The sequence below is a fragment of the Elephantulus edwardii genome, unplaced genomic scaffold (assembly GCF_000299155.1).
Source record: "Elephantulus edwardii isolate Elephantulus edwardi_28Jun2011 unplaced genomic scaffold, EleEdw1.0 scaffold00232, whole genome shotgun sequence".
NCBI classification, from domain to species: domain Eukaryota; kingdom Metazoa; phylum Chordata; class Mammalia; order Macroscelidea; family Macroscelididae; genus Elephantulus; species Elephantulus edwardii.
In genome coordinates, this window is record NW_006399982.1 from 2,174,571 (window position 1) to 2,196,714 (window position 22,144).

Below are 22,144 nucleotides of genomic sequence, written 5' to 3' on the forward strand. Positions count from 1 at the left end.
AATGGCTCAGCTTTCATTTTTCATGTTTCTACTTCCTCACCTCAAGCCTACTCCCACATAAACCTCTACGTGTAGTAGCAAATATGTCCAGTAGTTTAATGATATTTCACTTCCAGAGAGAATAATGTGCTGACCATGGACCTAAGTAAATGGATGGAGGCATCATTTCTTGAAGATGTGTGATTGGACAGGAGGAGAACAAAACCACCAGCAAATCACTTCCCTTCTCTATGTCATTCTCTCTCTCTGTAAACTGTAAAGCTGAATTCAGTCTCTCAGTGGCTTTCCTATTGTGTGCACTCACTGACTCGCTGTTGCCTAGTTGGAACTGACCCATAGCAGACCCTCCAGTTGGCTATCAGAGGCTGTAAACTGTGCAGAAGGAAATTATCTTTCCCTCCCATGGAGAAACTCGTGGACTAAAATTGCTTACTTTTGGGTTGGAAATCCAACTCCTTTTCCACTAGGCCACCAGAACATGCAGCCTGCACTTTGATAGCATATGGAAGAATCATCACCTCTGGTATTAATTCACAGTTTTCAAACTGCAATTTGGAATCTTAATACTTAACATGAATGTTGGTGCACCTATATTTTTTTATGCTTCTTTACCTCTCTCTTTTTCTTATCTGGAGCTAGAGTTAAATAACTGTTTCTAATTTATAGGTTTGTTTTTAGATCAGATCCCTAGGTGGCACAAGTAGTTTGCATTCTACAAGTAGCTGAAAGGTCTGGGACTTGGAATCCCCTAACAGTGCTGTGAAAGAGGGGCCTGGCAACCTATGTCTAAAAGATTACAGCCTCTGAAATTCCTATAGAGCACAGTTCCACTCTGATACACATGAGGTGGTAGGTTAAGGTGGACACTCAACATGCATAGAAATTGACTTGTTAGCAAAGGATTTGCATTTTTTGTTTGTTTGTTTGACTTGGTTTGGTTTTTTAAGCACTAATTTCTGGAAAGTCCTTTGTATGCTATTGAAATCTATGCTAAGAATTGAAGGGGTGTTAGTGAGCTCTGGTGGTATACGTCATTCAGACTTGTAGTAGTAATGCAAACACACACCCCTCTGGCAGTTCAAGTGCACCAGCGGCTCTGTGGGAGAAAGATGGGTAATCTCCTCCTGTGTGATTTACAGCCTCAGAAACCCAATGGTGAGTTGACTGAGATGATTCCACTCAATGGCAAGAGTTGAGAGAGAGTTGAAACATGAAAAAGAATTCTATTTGAAGATTGCTTTCTTCAACTTGAAAAGTAATTGTATGGTTACATTTCCCAGAGTCATTTGAGGTAGGATATTTTTAAAATACAAGTACGAAAAATGAAAGAACTAGAAGGAATTCAGAGAAGTGGAGATAACATCACCAAACATAGGGAAAGACAGAGGATACTGCTTTCCAATGCAGTTCTGCACACTGAGGGTTGGGGTGCTTTCTGTGGAGACATGCTGGCCTGCAGGGGCTCTATTAAGCAGCACTGTCAAGCTCCAGCCCTTTCTATACGGATACCACTGGAAACAAGGAGGAAGGATCAGTAGTTGGGAAACATAGACTTGGTGACAGAAATGAGTCTGGAGATAGAATGATGGAATTCTGTACAATCAATGAGTTATTCATTGCAAATACCTTTTCTAAAAGACACAAACAGTGACTATACACATGGACCTCACCTAATGGCTTACACAGCAATCAGATTGATTAAATATGCAGGAAAAATCACTGGAGAAGCTCAATATCAGCTCTGAAAACGAGGCCTGGTGCCAATTGTGGATCAGATCATAAAGTGCTCATATGCAAGTTCAAACTGAAGCTAAAGAAAAGAAAATCAAATCCATAAGAACCAAAGTTTGACCTTGAGTCTTTGCCTCCTGAATTTAAAGACCACCTCAGAAACAGATTTGAGGCTTTGAATACTAATGAGCAAAGACCAGATGAGTTGTGGAAGGATATCAAGAATACTATCCGGGAAGAAGACAAAACATCATCACAAAGAGGAAGAAGAAAAGACCAAAACGGATGTCAGAAGAGATTCTGAATATTGCACTAGAGTTCTCAGGAGCTAAAGCAAAGAGAAGAAATCAAGATGTGAAAGAGATGAACAGAAGATTTCAAAGAGCAGCATGGGAAGACAAAGCAAAATATCAATTAAATGTGCAAAAGGCTCGAGTTGGAAAGTAAAAAGGGATAAACTCACTCAGCATTTGTTAAGTTTAAGGAACTGAAGAACAAAGTCAAGCCTTGAGGTGATTCTTAAACATGCTGTGGGAAGAATGCTGAATAACTCAGGAAGCATCAAAATAAGATTGAAGGAGTAAATAGAGTCTCTATACCAGAAAAAATTGGCTGTCAAAGAAGGATTTCATAAAACAAGGTATGAACTTATGGTGATGAATGAGGAAGTACAAGCTGCTCTGAAGGGATTGGCAGAAAGCAAGGCTCCAGGAATTGACAGCATACCAACTGACATATTTCAACAAACAGATGTTTCCCTGGACATACTTAACAGGTTATGCCAAGAAATCTGGAGGACCACCACCTGGACAACTGACTGGAAGAGATCCATATTTATTTCCATTCCAAAAACAAGTGACCCAGAGACGTGTGGCAATTATTGAATGATATCATTAATATCACATGCAAGCAAGATCCTGCTGAAAATTATCCACAAACAACTGGAAGAGAACATCAACAGAGAATTGACAGATGTTTTGGGCTGGTTTTAGAAGAGGTCATGGCAGAAGGAATGTTATAGTTAGATGGATCTTAGCTGAAAGCAGAGATTACCAGAAGAATGTCTATGTTTCATGACTATGCGAAGACATTTGACTGTGTGGATCTTGACAAACTGTGGCTAATTGAGAAGAATAGGAATCCCGGGACACTTGATTTGGCTTATGTGAAACCTTTACTTGGACCAGGAGGCAGTCATCAGAACCGAGCAACGATGGTTCAAAATCAGTAAAGGTATATAACAAGGATGTATCTTGTGTCCATACCATTTCAATCTATATGCAGAACAGTTCTTCAGGGAGGTCAGACTCTATAAGGAGGAATGTAGCATCAGGATTGGAGGAGGACTCATCAACTCTCCGTGGTGTGCAGATAACACAATATTGCTTGCTGAAACTGAGGAAGATCTTAGACATTTGCTGCAGGAAGTCAAGGACAATAGTCTTCAATATAGATTTAAGCTCAACATTGAAAAAACAAAGATTCTTACCACACTGGGCCAATTGGCTGCATCATGATAGATGGTAAAGAGATCGATATTGTTAACAACTCCAGCTTGCTTGGCTCCACAATCAACTCTCATGGTGCCAGCAGCCAGGAAATAAAAAGATTAATTGCATTGGGCAAATCTGCTGTCAGAGTCCTCTCCAGAGTACTGAAGAACAATGATGTCAGTCTAGAGACTAAGGTTCAGCTTATCCAGGCCATGGTCTTCACAAGTAACCTGTCATGCATCAGAGAGCTGGGCAATGACTAAGGATGATAAAAAAGAATTGATGCCTTTGAGTTGTGGTGCTAGAAAAGAGTATTAGATACACCATAAATTGCCAAAAGAACAAACAAATCCATTTTGGAGATGGTGAAACCAGGCTACTCCTTGGAAGGAAGGATTTTGAAGCTCCGTCTGACATACTTTGGGTATGTTGCATAGAGGGACTAGTCCTTAGAGAGGGACATCATGCTTGGAAGAGTGGAGGGACAGACAGTCCAAGAGAGGTAGACCCTGGATGAGATATATTAACTCAGTGACCAGGGTAATGGGGATAGGTGTGTCAGAAACGATGACATTTTCTCCGGGTAAAGCAGGGTTCAGAACTGTTCATAGAGTCACTATGAGGAGTAGCCAACTTGATAGCCCCTAACAAGTAGAGGAGGTTTTAACACAGTCTACAACACTTAAGCTAACTCAAATACAAAACCTCTTTACAGGAGTTAGAGTAAAATATTTTACCTCCTCTGTTGATGATTTTTTAATGTTACAAATGCAAGATGGGCCTCTCACACAATTATGCAACTTTCCCCTTGAGAGAACATAATGAATTCAGTGTTAATATTTATACAGGAAAAAATATTATTTACTTCAGTTTTGCATGAAAAGCTAACCTGTAATAATTCGGATCAACTGAGTGGAAGAAATGATATTACTGTTGGGGGCGTATTCATCCCCCTCGCTTGGCTTCCTGAAGCTTACCTGATGGGGCGTCCATTTTAATGGGGGATTGTGGTGAGGAAGACAGCCTCAGCTCTCTGGCAAAAAATGCTAAATGCAGTCAGGATTCCTAACGTGTAGGCCAGTCCTGCCACCTAACCAGCTATGTCTTTAACTCTCATCTTGTAAGTTGTTTTCTCTATAAACAACATATCATGTCGAATTGGAGGATTTTCTAGATCCCTTCAAGCTCTAAAATGGTATGATAATTTATTTTGAGTATTAAAGGTTTATTTTAAAACTACCAAGATTTCACAAGGAAAAAAAAATTGTAAAAGGTATACAAATAAGTAAATTTACCATTAAAAAAAAAGTAGTTTTAACAAAGACCCCAAGGAGAGAAAAAAGTAACTGGTGTCTACCACTGCTGACCACTCTTAAAGGGATTATTGCAATAGAAAGTTGTAGAATGAAGGATTCATTCATGGAGTGGAAGTTAGAGAAAAATGTATTATAAAACTTAAAATAATGCAAATGATAAGGCTTGTTGGTCTGGCTGGGACTGGTAGAATCCTGAGACTATGGCCCTTGGTCATATCTCAAGCCTAAAACTGAAACCATTCCCATAATTCATCTTCCAGATCAATAGTAGATAGGTCTCTAAGGTGACGGTGCTATATAAGGAGAATAGTGTTTAAGATCTCATGGACTGCCAAAAGAACAAACAGATAGGTCTTGGAGAAGATGCAGCCAGAGTGCTTCTTGGGGACAAAGATGATGAAGCTTTGTCTAATGTATTTTGGGCATGTTGCTAGGAGAAGCTATTCCTTGGAGAGGGATATATCATGTTCAGGAAGGTGGAGGGGAAGCAAAGAAGAGGAAGATCTTCAACCAGGTGGATTGACCCAGTGACTGCAGCAATGGGCATGAGGTGATTGTGAGGGTGGCACATAACAGGACAGAGTTCAGGTCTGTTGTTTATAGGATTGGTCACTATCAGTCATACTTGATTCAATGACACCTAACAACAAAAACATAAGGTGATTAGTAACACCAGGGAAGAAAGAATTCTAGAATAATTATTCTTACACAATCAAAGGGCAGCATTTCCCCAGAGACAAAGCGGAGAAGACAGGAAGGGATAAAGAAGGATGAATGAAAATAGACAAAACATAATGTATATCAACTGTTGAATAAAAAAATCAGTGTACCCTATAAGTTTTCATTTAAATTGGAATAAAGAGACAAAAACACCCATATACACACACCCCAACAAAAAGCATTAAGCTGTTCCATACCAATCCCTGAATGTTACAAACAGATGTACACTAAACTACTAGACGAAAGATTGCAACCCATTCAATGTTGCCTTGGAAGCCTAGTGATTCACTTCCAGAAGGTCATAGTCTCGAAAACCCTATGAAGCAATTCTACTCAACACACATCAGAACCCATTCCATGGCAAATAATAGCTGCACTCTGACAGGCAATATCCTAACCTGTAGTTAGGATAAGTGATGGTAGATGTGCCGCATCCCCTGGGTATCACCTACAAAGGAACTCAAGTTTAACTCGACTTGAAGTCTACTTCAAGCACAGGACATAATGAGTACACCCAGGAAGGGGACAGAAAGGGACAATTTCCACTAGGCCCCAGTCCAAAGGGGTGCCAGAGGAGGCAAAGAATGATATTCTGAGGTGCCATGAATATAAAAATGCCCAACTGAGGCAGTGGGAAAAGTGAGGGGAAGGCTGTTTTTGCTGACATGTCAGATGCCCCTCATTCTGGTGGACTGACACAGTGACTGCTGCAGTGGGCTCTTGTGTGTCAGGAGGTATGAGAGTGGTGCAGGACAGAACAGGGTTCAGATCTTTTGTTCATAAGGTCACTATGAGTCATACACGACTCGAGAGCACCTAACAACAATAATGTATGTCATCATCTGTTCATCCTGGTATTTGAGAGGTGAAATTTTGATTGCCCAAGGCTCTCACAAGCCTTACCATGCCCCTGACAAAGGGAGCTCTAGTGGCTTAGTGGTAAGAAAGTTGTGCTGTTAACCCAGAGGTACATGGTTCTAAAGCACCAGATGCTCCGCAAAAGAAAGATGAACAATCTCCTCCCTGGTGATTTACTGTCTTTGAAAACACTGGAGGACCAGCTCTGAGTCCGTTTTGACTAGCTGGTTCTCAACAAGAACACTATATCCCTGACAGAATATATAATTTGACCTTTTTAATCCTCAAAACAATCCTGTGTTATAAATGTTATTATCTCCTGTGCACATAAACAAAGAAACAAAAACAAAAAAATCAGAGGTTTTAAAATGCTGAAGTAACTTGCTTACATTCAATGCCTACTAAGGAGTCAGATTAGCAATCAAATCCAGGTTCATCTGACTCTAAAGCTTTTTCAGTTGATGAACATGCTCTCCTAAAGTGCTTGAAAGAGTCTTATAGGGGTTTTTAAAAAGATAAACACACTGCTTTACACATATCTCTAAGTTCTTTGCTTGCTTAGCCAACTCTTTCCATCAGAGCAGTGATAACTTCAGTCTGGCTCAACAGGATGATAATCAACACGTTTAGAAATGGTGAAGTATGAGTTAACAACACTTGACTGGGATTCTCGTAATTCATTATGCCGTGAAGCTGCATTTGTTTATCAGATTTAGAATTCTGTGTAAGCTGCAAGCATTTCCATGCCTATGCTGGAGACAATCCTCCTAGAACATTCACTTCCATTTTCTGCCAGCCAACTCTCTCTAATCCTTCACATAAAACACTGCTCAAATGTCACCTGGACTCCCTCAGTTTCTCCTGTTCCCTAGGAAAAAAGGAATTGTTCTGCTTCTTGTGTGCCTGTGTTATTGCCTCAATCCTGTTACATCCTATCTGTTTTCTGGTCAGGTCTCCCCTACTGGTCCTCCAGTTCACAGAAGATAGGCGCCATATGTATGTAGTCCCTAATGTCTATCACAAAGTGGACCTTCAACCACTATTGATGTAACAGAACTGAATGATCCTGCTCCCCATAATGCTGGAGCAAGATAATGTAAGCATCCTCTAGGAGCTAATGCACTCAGAAGCTCTACAAACACAGGTTTCTATGACAACCAAACAGCTAGGCGAGGCAAGGGCTGTGATGCTTGCCATGCTTGTGAAGCTCACTGCCTGATTTTCATTAGGCCCCCTCTGGTTTCCCCAGTCCCCTTCACTGGGACCAGGATCATTTTCCAAGACGAATTTGCATATTGTTATTCCGCATCTGTTGCTCCCCGGTATTTGCTGTGACTGAATTTCCTCCAGAGAGGAGTAATGAGGGCACTGACTCAAGGGTCTCTTAAGCCCAGCTCAGTGATGACTGAGGTAAGGGATGATGAGCCAGATAACTCTCCAAACTGCATATGCAGCCACGCATAGAGCCCAGGAATGGAGTATGCAGATGCAGCACAAAGTGAATACACAACAAGTTGCAAGGTTTGCATTAGACTTTGTCTAAAAAAATCATAGCAGGGCTGTCTCTTGGTTTAGGTGCAGTAAAGCTCTCTCTGTATGGCCTGATTTGAAGATTGTTGCTGTGTACCATTGAGTCAGAATCCACACAGGAGGTTGTCCATCTTTCTCTTGTAAAGCAGCTGGTAGATTCGAACCACATTTGAGTTTGAGTTGGCAGTGCAACTCCTTACCACCAAGCCACAAGGTACTGGGAAAGATTTTATTCCACTCTTATTAATACCCTCTTCTTCTAATTTTCAAAAATATTTGTTCATCATGAAGTCTTTATTGCAGTGAAATAATGAACTTACTAATGACAGAAAGTGATGCTATCAAGCCAAAGGTTATATAGCCCTGGTGTGACCACTTGCCATACAGAGGTAACTTGTGGTTGCTGTGAAGCTGAACACTGTGACATTGATATGTCAAATGCGAGAATGGTTACCCATGGTGGACAGTGTTTGGTGGAGCTCCCCGATTAAAACAAGCATGGTAGCAGAAGTGGCATCCACTTCCATAATAGCTTGCCTCTGGAAACCCTAGGAACCTGGAGAAATGATGAACGTTATACAAGTGTTGAGGACTTTCGTTCATAAGGTCACTATGAGTCGCCTACAACTTGACGGCACTTAACAACAACAACAACAATGAACTTCAGTGCAGTTCAAACAATATGGAAATAGCAATAACACTCAAATTCATTCCCATTGAGTTGGAACCAATTTAATAATGACCCTTTTATGGGATTTTGGAGCCTATAACTCACATGGGTGGTGATTATTCATCTTTCTCCCACTGAGTGGCTGGTGGATTCGAACCACTAGAGGAGAGTTGCCGGGGGTTAGCAGTGTAACCCCTGTGGAGCAAAACATCAGAACTCCTTTGAAATAGTAATAGTTACTCCTTTTTTCATCCCTGCCAAACCCCTTCCCCAAGTTGCTTTTTTGTTATAATATTACCAAGCAATTGTTCACCATTGCACTATAGCTAGCTGATTAGTTTGAGATTTTGTCCAATGATATAGCATTGGTACTTGATTTGTAATCAGGAAACCCAAGGGAAAGCTGTTTGCTCGTGTTTCCTGGGGGAGCAGGAAGAAGGCCTTTCTAGACCCTGTCTCTACCATCCCATCCTCTCTAGCTGATAGGAAGGTATAGCAACCCTATTTGTATAATTTTCCAGTTTGCCAGGCCTCACATAAACACATGCATAAAGGATGTGGAGACAAACTATAAAGTACTGTATCAATATTGATTTTTGAGGGCTTCTGATTCAAACTACAAAGGCACACTTTCAGGATACTGGCCTCTTTTGTGTTACAAGATGCCTTCCTGGTTGGGTCAGATCATCTTTTATTAATAAATACTGGTTGTTAATAGGATTAGTGTCTGCCCTCCTCTCCCTTCTCTTCTTTTAAAAGCAGTCTCCTGCAATGCTGCCACCAAATCTGATATTCTGTGTCAGGCACTGTTCTGAGCTAAAGAATTCAGAGATCCTAAAAAGACATAGAATCTAAATACTTGACCTGTATTAAGTTGAAATCTTGACTCATTTTTTAAAAAAATGAATATTAAGCAAAGCACAAATGGATAAAATTGGGGTGAAAGATATCTCATTTCAGAAAGGGAGCCTCCTTAAGTTCTTCTTAAGGAAGCTAAGAGACAGAATACATTAAAAAATTAAAACTTAGTTGATTACTATAAATAGGCATTTGATAGAAAAGAATATAAAAAAATCTTTTTTAGATATAGAAAAAGCCATTTCATGTCACTAGTAATCAGGGAGGTATAAATTAAAACCACAATAAGGTACATTTTTAAATGAAAATCATTAAATATTAATATACAATCCTGAATGCTGATGAAGATCTGGGCAAATGAGTATTCTCAATAAGTTGCTGATAAGAATAGTAATTTTTTTCCATTTTGAAAAATGGTATCTGTTAATATTTAAAATGCATATATTTGATTCAGCAGCTTGGCTTTTGGCGCTATGAAAGAAATAAATTTTAAAAAATGCAAGCACCAATATGTAAAGATGCACTTCTATTATAATTATGCTTAAGAAAACACTGTTTATAGTGGAAAAAAATGGAAAGAAAAATCTTCAGACTCCATAAATAAGTGAATAGTTGATTAAGTTACAATCCACTATGGGATATAATGTTATTATTTTAAACATGATATAGAATTATTTATTTACTGAAGGACAATCATTATCCATACTACAAAGTGAAAAAATCAAGTTCTAGTTTAATGCATATGGAAAGATCTTATTTTAGTAAAACAAATTAATAGCTACAGCTCTATGTGAACTTGCATTTTTATATGCATATAAATAGAGCAATAAGAGGACTCTGATGGTAAGGAGTTATGCTGCTAACCCAAAGTCAGGAGTTCAAATCCACTAGATGCTCCTTGGGAGAAAGATGGGAACTCTGTGTTTTTTTTTGTAGTCTCTGAAAACCGGCTAGAAGGTCAGCTATGAGTTGGTTCCAATTATATAGCAATGCATACATATAGTAATAGAACAATGAAGTAGAAAAAATATACTCCTGTGACAGTGAGATGAATAATAAAGTACATTTGAGATTTTAATATTTAAATGATCCTTTTTTGTGGATTCACTGCAACAATAGCTTTTAAACTTATGCATAACAAACATGTTACGCAATCCTTTAAAAGTAGATTCTTTTCTTTACCCTAAATATGTTGATTCAATTGGTCAGAAGCTCAATAACCTGCATTTTAAACAAACATTTCTTTTTTTTTTTTCCTTTGGATAATTTTGTTTATTTCTAAATAGAAAAGTTACACTGAGATAGTAAATATAAATACCAAGCTTAGCAGACCTTGTAAAAGGTGAATCACCCATTTAGAGGATTCATAGTCTCAGTATATAATATTACCATCAACTTTGGAGTTTTACTGACCCTGTCACTATTTTTCAGGTAACTAGAGTTTACAATTTTTATTTTATCAATTCTGGCACACAGATAGCAGTATATATGTTGGGTTTAAACATTTCTATTCATTTATTCTCTTACAGAAACATACTTATAACTCATAGAATCAAGCCTAATAATTTTGCCCCTCTTCTACAAAGATCAGGGAGGAGAATACAGTTCCCAAAGCTATGCAGCCAATCAGTGGGGTTACAAAGAGTCCCCGTGGTCATTCCTAAGTTATTTTCTCATTCAAATTTTAGGGCTCCTTCCTTAAAACTCTGTGACCCCTCATCTTTCTACTATTTATTTTTCTCACCCAAAAAGTAATTGTGAAAAATGTATGGGTGGTGTAAGGATAGTCACATCGGATCTCTACTAACTCCACAAGAGGGTACTCCTCCCCCTAACAAATATCCACAATACAAAAACAATTTCCATGAGGTCAGACATGCCCTCCATCCTCCCATGTCTCTTTTATACTAATTTTTACACCAGTCTTACTACTGGATCCAAAATCCATTTCAATTGCTACACAGATCTCATAGAACCATATTCAAAATTCAGGTTAGTAAAAGGTTATCATTTCTCAGCTTCTGAAGTGTGCTTTCAGGCCCTTCAGCTTACAGACTGTGGCTTTAGGCCAATGTTACAAATTTCTCTTAGTCCTATGCGTTTCTCCCTCTAGACCTCCAACAAGCTTGATTGAGGTCTCCTAGCTCTGCTTCCATGGGGCAGCAATCTCAGGTCAGCTCTATTTCAGGTCCCAGAATATTCTCACTGCAATCACTGCTTCTTCTTTGCTAGTGGTGAGATCCTCAAATTTCTGTTACTGGACACAACCAGGGTGCTCCTTGGAGGCAAGGATTCTGAGGCTTCGTCTGACATACTTTGGACACGTTGTAAGGAGGGACTGGTCCTTGGAGAGGGACATCAGGCTTGGGAGGATGGAGGGACAGTGCAGGAGGGGAAGACCCTCTATGAGGTGGACTGATTCAGTGACTGGGGTAATCGGGATGGGTGTGTCAGAGGCAGTGAGATTGGCACAGGATAGAGCAGGGTTTAGGGCTGTTGTACATAGAGTCCCTATGAGTCACAAGCAACTAGACGGCACATAACATCAGAAACATTATGGTAAAACTAACCAATCCCTTTATAGATAGACTAATACACTCTATTTGCATGTCCCTGCCTAACCAGGTGACAAAGTCAAGGCCAATGATCTAGGAAAGCCACTTTAAACAATAAACTCACTACACCACAATAATGATAAAAACAGAAACAGCATCACCAATGATAACAAGAGCATTTCATGAATGACTACTATGTTTCAGATACGTTTTTCAAAAAATGAACCAAACTCATTGCTTTTGAGTTCATTCTGACTCATAGCGAACCTCTAAAGCAGAGTTGTTTTTGTTGTTAGGTGCTGTTGAGTTGAATATGACATATAGAGACTCTATGAACAACAGACCTGTAACCTGTCTTATTTTATGCCATCTTTGTCATCTCTAACACACCTGATTCCATTGCTGTAGTTACTGTGTCAACCCATCTTGTTGAGGGACTTCCTATCTTTGCTGACCCTCCACATTTCCAAGTATGATGTCCCTTTCCAAGGAATAGCCTCAGATAAGATTTCTTGGGCTGTAAATGTAACAGAAGCCTATTTTTAACTCTTATTTTCCCCCTACCAAGTTAATGATGGTTTAAACTGTTAACCTGTTGATTGTTAGTTGAGAATTTCACTACTGCACCACTTGGACTTCAGGGATGTGTTTTGTGTTTAAGTGCCTCGAGTTGACACCAACTGCTTGAGACCTTATATACACTTTTGTCTTATCTTGTGTTATTGCCACAATCTCTGTCATTCTTTGACACATTGTGGCTACTATTATATAAGCTGACTGGTCTCATTTGAGGATCTTCACACCATTTGCTGACATTCTGTTTTTCTATGTATGATAACTTTTGCCATGCACTAATGACATGATAATTTCTACGTCATGCCCAAAGAATATGAAATGAAGTCTGACCAGCTGCCCTTCTTTCAAAACACGTGTTTGTTCTTTTGGCATTTTTGCATAGTCAATATTCTTAACAAGCACTACAGTCCAAAGACATCAATTCTTCCTCAATCTTCCTTAATAATTGCTCAATTTCCTCATGCATATGAGGTCACTAAAAATAGCATGGCTTGGGTCATGGGCACTTTAATCTTTAAAGTGATATCTTAGTTCTTTAGCATTCAGATGGTGAACAAACACGTGAAGAAATGTTCTCTTAGTTCTAAGAGAGATGTAAACCAAAACAACTATGAGATATCATCTCACTCCAGTAAGAATAGCAAAGTTCAACCAAGCAGCAACCAGCAAATCTTGGAGAGGTTTTGGAGAAATTAGAACCCTTATTCATTGTTGGTGGGAGTGTAAAATGGTATAACCACAATGGAAGGCAGAACGACACTTTCTCAAAGAGTTGCAAATAGAAATATCATTTAACCCAGCAATTCCACTACTGGGAATATACCCTAAAGCAACCAGAACTGCCACCCAAACAGATATATGCTCACCCATGTTTATTGCTGTGTTGTTCACAATAGCAAAGAAGTGGAAGCAACCCAAGTGTCCATCAACAAATGAATGGATAGAGAAGCTGTAGTATATTCACACCATGAATTAATGTGCAGCACTAAAAAACAGGAACTCAAAAAATACTTTACAAAATGGGTGATCCTGGACGACATTATGCTGAGTGAAATATCGCAGTCACAAAATGACAAATACTGCTTAAAGACACTGCTATTAAAAAGGCCTGGCATTGGGGGTTGGGGAGAAACTAAGAAAAGCGGGGGGTGTAAATAATGAACACTTCACCAAAGAAGACATTTAGATGGCAAACAAACACATGAAGAATGGACACAGCCAAAGGGCCTCTGGAAGGTAGGCCTGCAATCTAGTGCTCTTGGCAAGAGAGCAGTACAGGCTACACTAGAAAGTTTTTAAGACAAGTGCTTGGTTAATTAACTGGAAGAAATCCATTCACGATGCACAGTTTCAGTGATGCTCTTGGTGCCAAATTCTTAAACACACTCTTGAAATGGTCTCTAAATTCAGATAAGATATAATCAAAGTCTTATTTAGCTTTCCTGAAATTGTTTTCATTTTCTTCACCTTAATCTTGAATTTGCATATGAACAATTGATCTTCTTTTTCCGATCTGGCTCATAGCCTCGTTCTGACAGCTGATAGGGACTAAACACAACCATCTTTTTCCACAAATATAGTCTAATTATTTCCAATGTATTCCACCTGGTGAGATCTACATGTATAGTTGCTGCTTATATTATTTTATGTAAAGTATCAATGAGTAATTTCATTAGTCATACAAAAGCCTGTCTCTATGCTCTATTTGTCTCTGGACAAATTTCCATCACCAAGGCCATATTTTCTGGCTCCAAATCTTTCTTCTTTGTTTTCAATTCTGGCATTTCAATGTTGACTGTAAATGCATTTAGATTGCATGTTTGACATTTTTAAGGCTGCAGAAATTGCGATAGAAATCCTCAAGTTCTTCAAGTTTGTTTTTCGTGACTAGAGCATAAATTTGAATGAAACTCATATTAATGAGTTTTCTTTGTACGCAATAGATATTATGCTATCACTAAGACCCTCAGCCTGATGGATTGACATGGTGACTGCAGAAATGGCCTTGAATGTGTCAGAGATTGTGAACATGGCATAGGATAGGACAGTGTTCAGATCAGTTGTTCATGGGGTCACTATCATACTTGATTACACCTAACAACAACAAGAAGAGCATTATATGTTAGGATAGATCTTGAGATGTTTAGTTCCATTTTCATTTCAGACACAGTAGAATATGTGATTGCCAAATTCAAAATTCCTAATATCAGTTTATTTCAGTTCACTAATACCCAGTATATTGATCTTTATGCATTCCACTACATTTTTTTTCAAAAAAATAAAAAACCTTTCAATTTTCCTAGATTCATACTTTGTACAACTTTCCAATTAGTAATAGACGTTTGCACCTTTTCCTCTTCATTTGTGTTGTGCTACATCAGCAAGTAAAGTTCTCATTAACTGAAAGTTTTACCTGATGTACATAGTTAAGGTAGTTTCTACTTTGAGGAAGCAGACCATACTTTTTTCAGGGTTCTCAAACCTAAGAGGTTCACCTTATTCTATTCATAAGATTTTCAAGTACTCATTGTATATGAAGTAGATGGCCAAGCCTACTATTTCAGTTTGTCTCATTGTGGCCTTGTGTTTTGCTGGGATGCTAGATGTCTTTAAAATACTAGAAGAGTTACCCTTGGTCCAGAGGTTCCTTTAGAGCTTCTAGACTAAGATAGAACAAAAAGAGTCCTCATAATCCACTTATGAAATAATGGACCCTTAAAGATTTCCTGGTATATGTTGTTGTTAAATGTCATCGAGTTAAATGTGACATGAACAACCAATCTGAACAGTCTCCTATCCTGTGCATCCTCACAACCTCTGACACACTCAACCCCATTGCCGCAGTCACCACGAAGACTCACCTAAGTGAGGGTCTTCCTCTTTTTTGCTATCCCTCCACATTTTAAAGCATGATGGCCTTCTCCAAGGAATAACCTCTCCTAGAAACATGTCCAAGTATGTGAGACGAAGCTTCATCATCTTTGCCTCCAAAGAGTATTCTGGCTGCACTTTTCACCAAAACCTATCTGTTTGTTCTTCTGATAGTCCACGCAATCTTCAACACTGTTGCCAGCATGACTGCTCAAAGGCGTCAATTCTTCTTCTGTCACCTGTAGTCATTGTCCAGTTCTCAGATGCATAACAAATGACTAAAAAGACCATGACCTGAATCAGGAACATTATTTTTTTTCAAACGGATGTCATTACTCCTCAATACTTTGGAGAGGTCCTTGACTGAAGACTTTTCCAGTGCAATACATCTGATTTCATGACTGCTGGTACCAAGTATGTTGATTGTGCATCTAAGTAAATGAAGGCCTTGACAGTGCCAGTCTTTTCTCCATTTATCATGATGTTGTCTATAGGTCCAGTGGAGAGGATAGGTATTTCAGTTTCATTATTTCATTTAAACTTTTCTGTGGCAACATTGAACACACACCCAGAAAAGACAAGAAAATTGTTTTAGTGTACGCACACCTGACTGTGGATTAGTAGTCAATGCTGGTGCCATCTCAAAGAATTCATCAGCTGCTCCTCAAAAGAAAGAAAACTTGCTTGGAGCGGGGGGGCATCTATGAGTTGGCTACAACTCTATACTACACAACAACAGTATTAAATTTGCAGGGGAGCTTTTGTGGTGAAGTGTTAATAAATTGTGCTGTCAACCCAAAGGCAGGTGGTTCAAATCCACCAATTGTTCTGTGAGACAAAGATGGATAGTATCATCCCCTGTGATTTACAGCATCTGACAACTCAATAGTACACAACAACTTTAAATTTACAAGTAACACAAATAGGAGGAAATCTGAAACCTATTTAGATAAGTTCTTCCCTTCAAGTGTTCTTATAATAACTAGTAGAATCTCCAAAAATATGGCCTTTCAACAACCTTCAAGCCTAGAATGGAACACATCACCATTTGACATTCAGACAAATTGTATCCATAGTCACTGAGTTTATTTTAACTCATAGTCAGCCTGCAGGACAGAGTGGAACTGTCTATTGGATTTCCAGAGCTATAAATATTTATGGAAGCTGACCTCCTCCTCTCTCTTCTTCCACAGGAACAGCTGTGGAGTTCATTCTTTAGCTAGCAGCTGAATTCTTAAGCCACAGCACCGCCCGGACTCCTTTTAACCAACCAATAGGCTTATCTATAAGGGTAATAATATCAAGAAGGTAAAAACTTCTTAGAATTGTCAGTCACATAACAGCAAAAGGGTGACATTTACCAATGGATAAATCTCTAAAGGCAGGAAGGGACAGGAAAGAAGGATGAATAGAAAACAAAAGAGGCAGTGGGAACAGTGCTGTTAGATTTTAGGCATTTTAATCAATGTCACACACACACACACAAAGAAAATGTTGCATGAGAAACCACTTTGGTCTGCAGTATTTCACCCAATCACACTAAAAAGAAAAATAGTTCTTACAACGTTTTACTTCAGAATATTTACATGGCGTGTAATGACATGTTTGAGTGACGGTAAGAGTGGTAAGCTTCTTTCAAGTGCTTATGAGGAGATTTGTATTTGCTGGTGATGACTTAAAACCAGACAGCATATGAGTGTCTTGGAGGTATTTTCAGTGCTTTACAAGGTTCCTTGAACACATTATACACTCAATAAATCTTTATTGATTGAATAAATGTCTGTAGTCTGATTCTAAATTCATGTTTTTAATCAACTTGTTTAACTCATTACCTGAAGCAAAGTAAATATGATGATGACTAAGTAAATTATGAGACATCTACTATATGAAATATTGTAAAAGCACTATAAAACATAATGAACACAAGAAAACACCAGGAAAGAGTATTTACTTTTATGTTGCATTAATTGCAGTATAAGCATAGTATCTTTTCCTATTTTTTTGAAATTTCTGATATACGTATTTTTAAATTCATTACACAAATGAGTTTAAAATACTTAATCAATTCATTTTAAGTGATCAATTAATTAAATTAATCCAATTTTATAATAAAGCAGAATATTTTAAAATAGATTGCTTGTTGACAAACAGCACAAGAGTGACAAAAAAGTTAAAACTAAATACTGGATTCAAATTCTAACCTTAATATCCTCAGTTTCTCAATTGTTATCCAAACAGATATAATATAGTGGTCATATTAGAAGATGTTGTTGTTAAGTGCTGTCAAGTCATAGACGACCCATAGTGACCCTATGAATGAAAGTCTTGAATATGAAACTTACATTATTATATCTTTTCTCCAAGTTCATAGAGTTTTCAGAGGCAAGCTTTTTTGGGAAGTAGATGCCACTCCTTCTTCCAAGCCTGTTTTATTTGGAAGCTCCACAAAAACCAGGCCTGAGAGCCTCAGGCTTGTAGTCCCAAATGCCTATTTAAATAGGAGGCCAAATACAATCAGCTCACACCCAGTTGCAAGGAATAGCCACACCCAAGTCTCAACCCCAAACCAGAAAACACACATTTGCAGAATCCGACCATTTTGCTCATCCTCCCTTCCTGTAAAAAGCTCCACACTGGCAGCCAAATGGTGTTTGTTTGTTTGGGTTGTTTGTTTGTTTGTTTTTAATATGAGGCCAAATCCAATCAGCTCACACCCAATTACAAGGAACAGCCACATCAAAGTCTCAACCCCAAAGCAGAAAATACACCTTTGCAGAATCCAACTGTTCCACTAATCTTCCCATCCTGAAAATAGCCCCAAAGTGGCAGCCAAATGCCTTTTTAAATTATAGGCCAAATCCAATCAGCTCACACCCAGTTGTGAGCAAAGGAACACACAAGTCTCAACCCCGAACCAGAAAAAAACACCTTTATAGAATCTGGCAATTCCACTCATCTTCCCAGCCTGGAAATAACTATAAATAGGGAATTAAAGAATTACATACAATAATCTTTTTGAAACAAAGACTCTCAAGATCTAGGAACTATAAAATCAATTTTAGGACTTTATTAAATGACAAGCTAACAGTCTGGGCCATTGTTCTCTGTTTCCTACTGGGGAAGGGAAGAATGTTCAGGTTTTTTATTACACTTGTGTCTGTTTCAATGTATTTGCTCAGATGTTATTTTTCATCAGAAGAACAAGAGTTCTTCCTCTTTATTAGACAGCCACATAGAAATAAATTAAAGGAAAGTTATTGGACCTTGTTAATATTTTAAAGAATTTGAAACATATTTAAATATACTCAAACTTTCTTGTAAAAAACAAAAAAAACCCCAAAACCCTCCAAATCCAACTAGTCCTTATCCTCATAAAAAGCACTCCCCTTTATCCACTTTCCATTATTGGGACCTGCTTTCCAGCTCTTTTAATATCTATTCTCTCTCTCTCATTTCTCATCAAACTTTATAAAACTCAAAATCTGTACGAATTAAAACCAAACAAAAAGTAAATGTTAGAATTGAGTGATTGAAATGAGATTGGAATTAAAAGTTCCTTTCAGTTAGATTTGTATCAAATGTCCTCATGCTTGTCCTGTTGACATAACCAAGATTTACTATGTTGACATCTAAACAACCTGGCCACTGGCATATACGTTTTATGTTCATCCTCTGCTATGGTGGTACTCTAGAAAGGGTTGCATGAGAAAAAAGCATTGCATATGTGGTAAAACTTTATTTGAAAAAGTATTATAAGTCATATCTGTGTCACAAATTCATTTTATAACTTTGAATGACACCTGTGTGTGTTAGTTTCATCTTCTAGAAGAAGAAAAGTGTCTGAAACTGTTGTTGTTGTTTTGTTGTTATGTGCCGTCGAGTCGCCAGCGACTCATAGCGACCCTATGTACAACAGCCCTAAACTCCGCTCTGTCCTGTGCCAATCGCACTGTCTCTGACACTCCCATCCCAATTATCCCAGTCACTGAATCAATCGACCTCATAGAGGGCCTTCCTCTCCTGCGCTGTCCCTCCACCCTCCCAAGCATGATGTCCCTCTCTAAGGACCGGTCTCTCCTCAGAACATGTCCAAAGTAAGTTAGACGGAGTCTCAGAATCCTTGCCTCCAAGAAGCCACCCGGTTTAACCCTCTCCAGGACAAATCTGTTTGTTTTCCTAGCAGTCCATGGTATTCTCAATACTCTTCTCCAGCACCACAGCTCAAAGGCATCAATTCTCCTTCTATCCTCCTTGGTCATTGTCCAACTCTCTGATGCATAACAAGTGATTGCTAAAACCATGGCCTGTATCAGATGCACCTTAGTCTCCAGAGAGACACCATTGCTCTTCAGCACTTTGGAGAGGTCCCTAACAGCAGACTTTCCCATGGCAATGCGCCTTTTGATTTCCTGGCTGCTGGTGCCAAGACTATTGACTATGGAGCCAAGCAAACTAAAGCTGGGTACAATCTCAATCTCTTCACCATCCATCCTGATGCTGCCAATTGGTCCAGTGGTGAGAATCTTTGTCTTCTTGACATTGAGCCTCAATCCATATTGTAGGCTGCAGTCCTTGACACTCTGCAGCAGGCGCTTCAGGTCCTCCTCAGTTTCAGCAAGCAAGGTTGTGTCATCTGCATAACGCAGATTGTTGATAAATCGTCCACCAATCCTGACCCCATATTTCTCCTCATAGAGCCCAGCCTCCCGGATAATCTGTTCTGCATATAGGTTGAAAAGGTATGGAGATAGGACGCATCCCTGGCCTACGCCCTTCCCAATTTTGAACCATGCAGTGTTCCCTTGCTCTGTTCTGACGACTGCCTCCTGGTCCAAGTATAAGTTTTGCATTAGAACGATCAAGTGTTTTGGGATTCCCATTCTTCTCAGAGTCAGCCACACTTTGTTATGATCTACACAGTCAATTTCAATAACTTCCATATAACAGATAGGTCATCAGTCTGAAGACTTAAAAATTTAATTCTACAGGCTATTATACTCTGAGAAATCTATACATGGACCAAGAAGCATTATCTAAAGAGAACAAGAGAATACTGTATGTTTAAAATTAGGAAAATTGTGCATCCATGTTGGGTTGTGTCCTTTATATATATTCAGTTTGTGTGCTGAGCAAAACATTCAAGAAGTTGAGCTGTATGAAAAAATATAACAGAATTAGAAAAATATTCTTCAACATCCTATGTTATGAAAATTATGCAACCTTGTTTGCAGAAAGTAAAGAAGATTTTCAATACCTACTGCAGAAGAGCAAAGGTTACAGCCTTCAAATATGGGTTACAATTCAACACCAAGGCAACAAATGTCCTCACCACTGATCCACTAGACAACATTATGACAGATGGAGGGTAAAAATTGAAGTTGTCAAATATCTCATTTTATTTGGCTCCACAATCAACAGCCTTAGAGCAGTAGCTACAAAATCAAAAGACTTGTTGCCATGGTCAATTTACTGTCAAGGACCTCTATGAAGTGCAAAAAAGCAAGAATTTAAGTTTAAAGGAAAAGGTTCACCTGATGTAAGTCATGGTGTTTTCAATTGCTTTCTGTGCGTTGAAAGTTGGACAATTAATAAAGATGACAGAAGAATCAATGCCTGTGGATTTTTACGTTGGAGAAGAATGGTTTTGAGTATATCATAGCCTTCCAAAAAGAATAAATAAATCCTAGAGGAAGTGCTCTGTAGAGGCAAAGTTAGTGAAAATAACATCTTATACTTTGGACATATTAGAAGGTTCTAGTCCTTGTAAAAAGGCATCATGCTGGGAAAAGTGGAGAGTCAGAGAAATAAAAGAAGATCCTCAAGGAGATGGATTGACAGAGTAAGCACACAAATTACCTTAAGGCAGCAGCCACCATCAACAGCCACTGCATGCATCAGCAGCAGTCATGGATCTGTCCTTGATTAACTAGATACCTGTATTAAAAAGCTCTTAATGTGACCTGGACTTCGCTCCTACCTGGAACACTAGACCAAGGCCAGGCTGCCTGAAGGCCCTAAGCTTCTCTTCCTGGAGGTCTCTGTCCCTCTGCTCAGTGGCCCCTGTCTCACCAACTTGACCCCTGAATCCGCCATCTGGAAGACCTGGCCTTACTGCTGGGACACTCCCACCAGCCACCTGGATGCCCTGGCCCCACGGTCGGGAAGACATGTCCCCAGAGCAGGAAGCCCACCTGGAAGGCCAGCCCCACCACCTGAAGGACCTACCCCTGCCACCTGGACATTCCACTGTCTGGAGGACAACCCACAGCTGCTCCACTGAACTGCGCCAGAAATAGCAATATCACAGGTCATCACATTTCCTCTCCCCTCCCAGAGCTTGAGCTGTATTTAGCCCAGGGCACTTTGTACTCACTTAGCCTAACTGCAGTGGTTGCCTGACAGAGAAGACTGCTAACCCACAGGCTGTATCTCTACTCAACTGAAGCAAGTCTTCTCTTGAGTCAAAAATTCAGAAAGAAGCTCAGGCAGAGTCACTGCCCTGCCCTGTCTGGAGCAGTAACTTCCTGAGCCAAAGTTTTTAGACCAAGAGTCTACTATGGCCTCAGGCATGAAAAACTCTACTACAGCGATGACATGGAAGAAGCAGACTACCACACATCCTATACAAACACAAAACAAGATGTCACCCTCCAAAAACTGAGACAGTATCAATGGATTTTCTGAAATCAGACAGTCTGATGGAACTTACTGACACAAAATTTAAAAGAACAATGATTGAATATTTTTAATGGATAAAAGAAAAACTGGAAGAATTACAGGAATTTGCAAGCAAAACCCAAGGATAACTTAAAAAAATGTTATAAAACAATGCAGATAAAACAAATGAGGCACTAGAGGCTCCAGGAAAAAAAAGAAACCATAATCTTGGATATGAGAATTAATGTTTCAGACACTGCCAGCATGTTGGAGGGACATATGAACAGAGTTGAAGAGATGAAATAGAGA

At 39.1% G+C, this 22,144-nt stretch overlaps 1 protein-coding gene across 1 annotated transcript in view; it reads right to left on the reverse strand.

Annotated features, from left to right (window-relative positions):
• The window catches only part of ATP13A5 (ATPase type 13A5), a 207,555-nt gene that overhangs the window by 152,074 nt on the left and 33,337 nt on the right, over nucleotides 1-22,144 (reverse strand). The window lies entirely within an intron of this gene.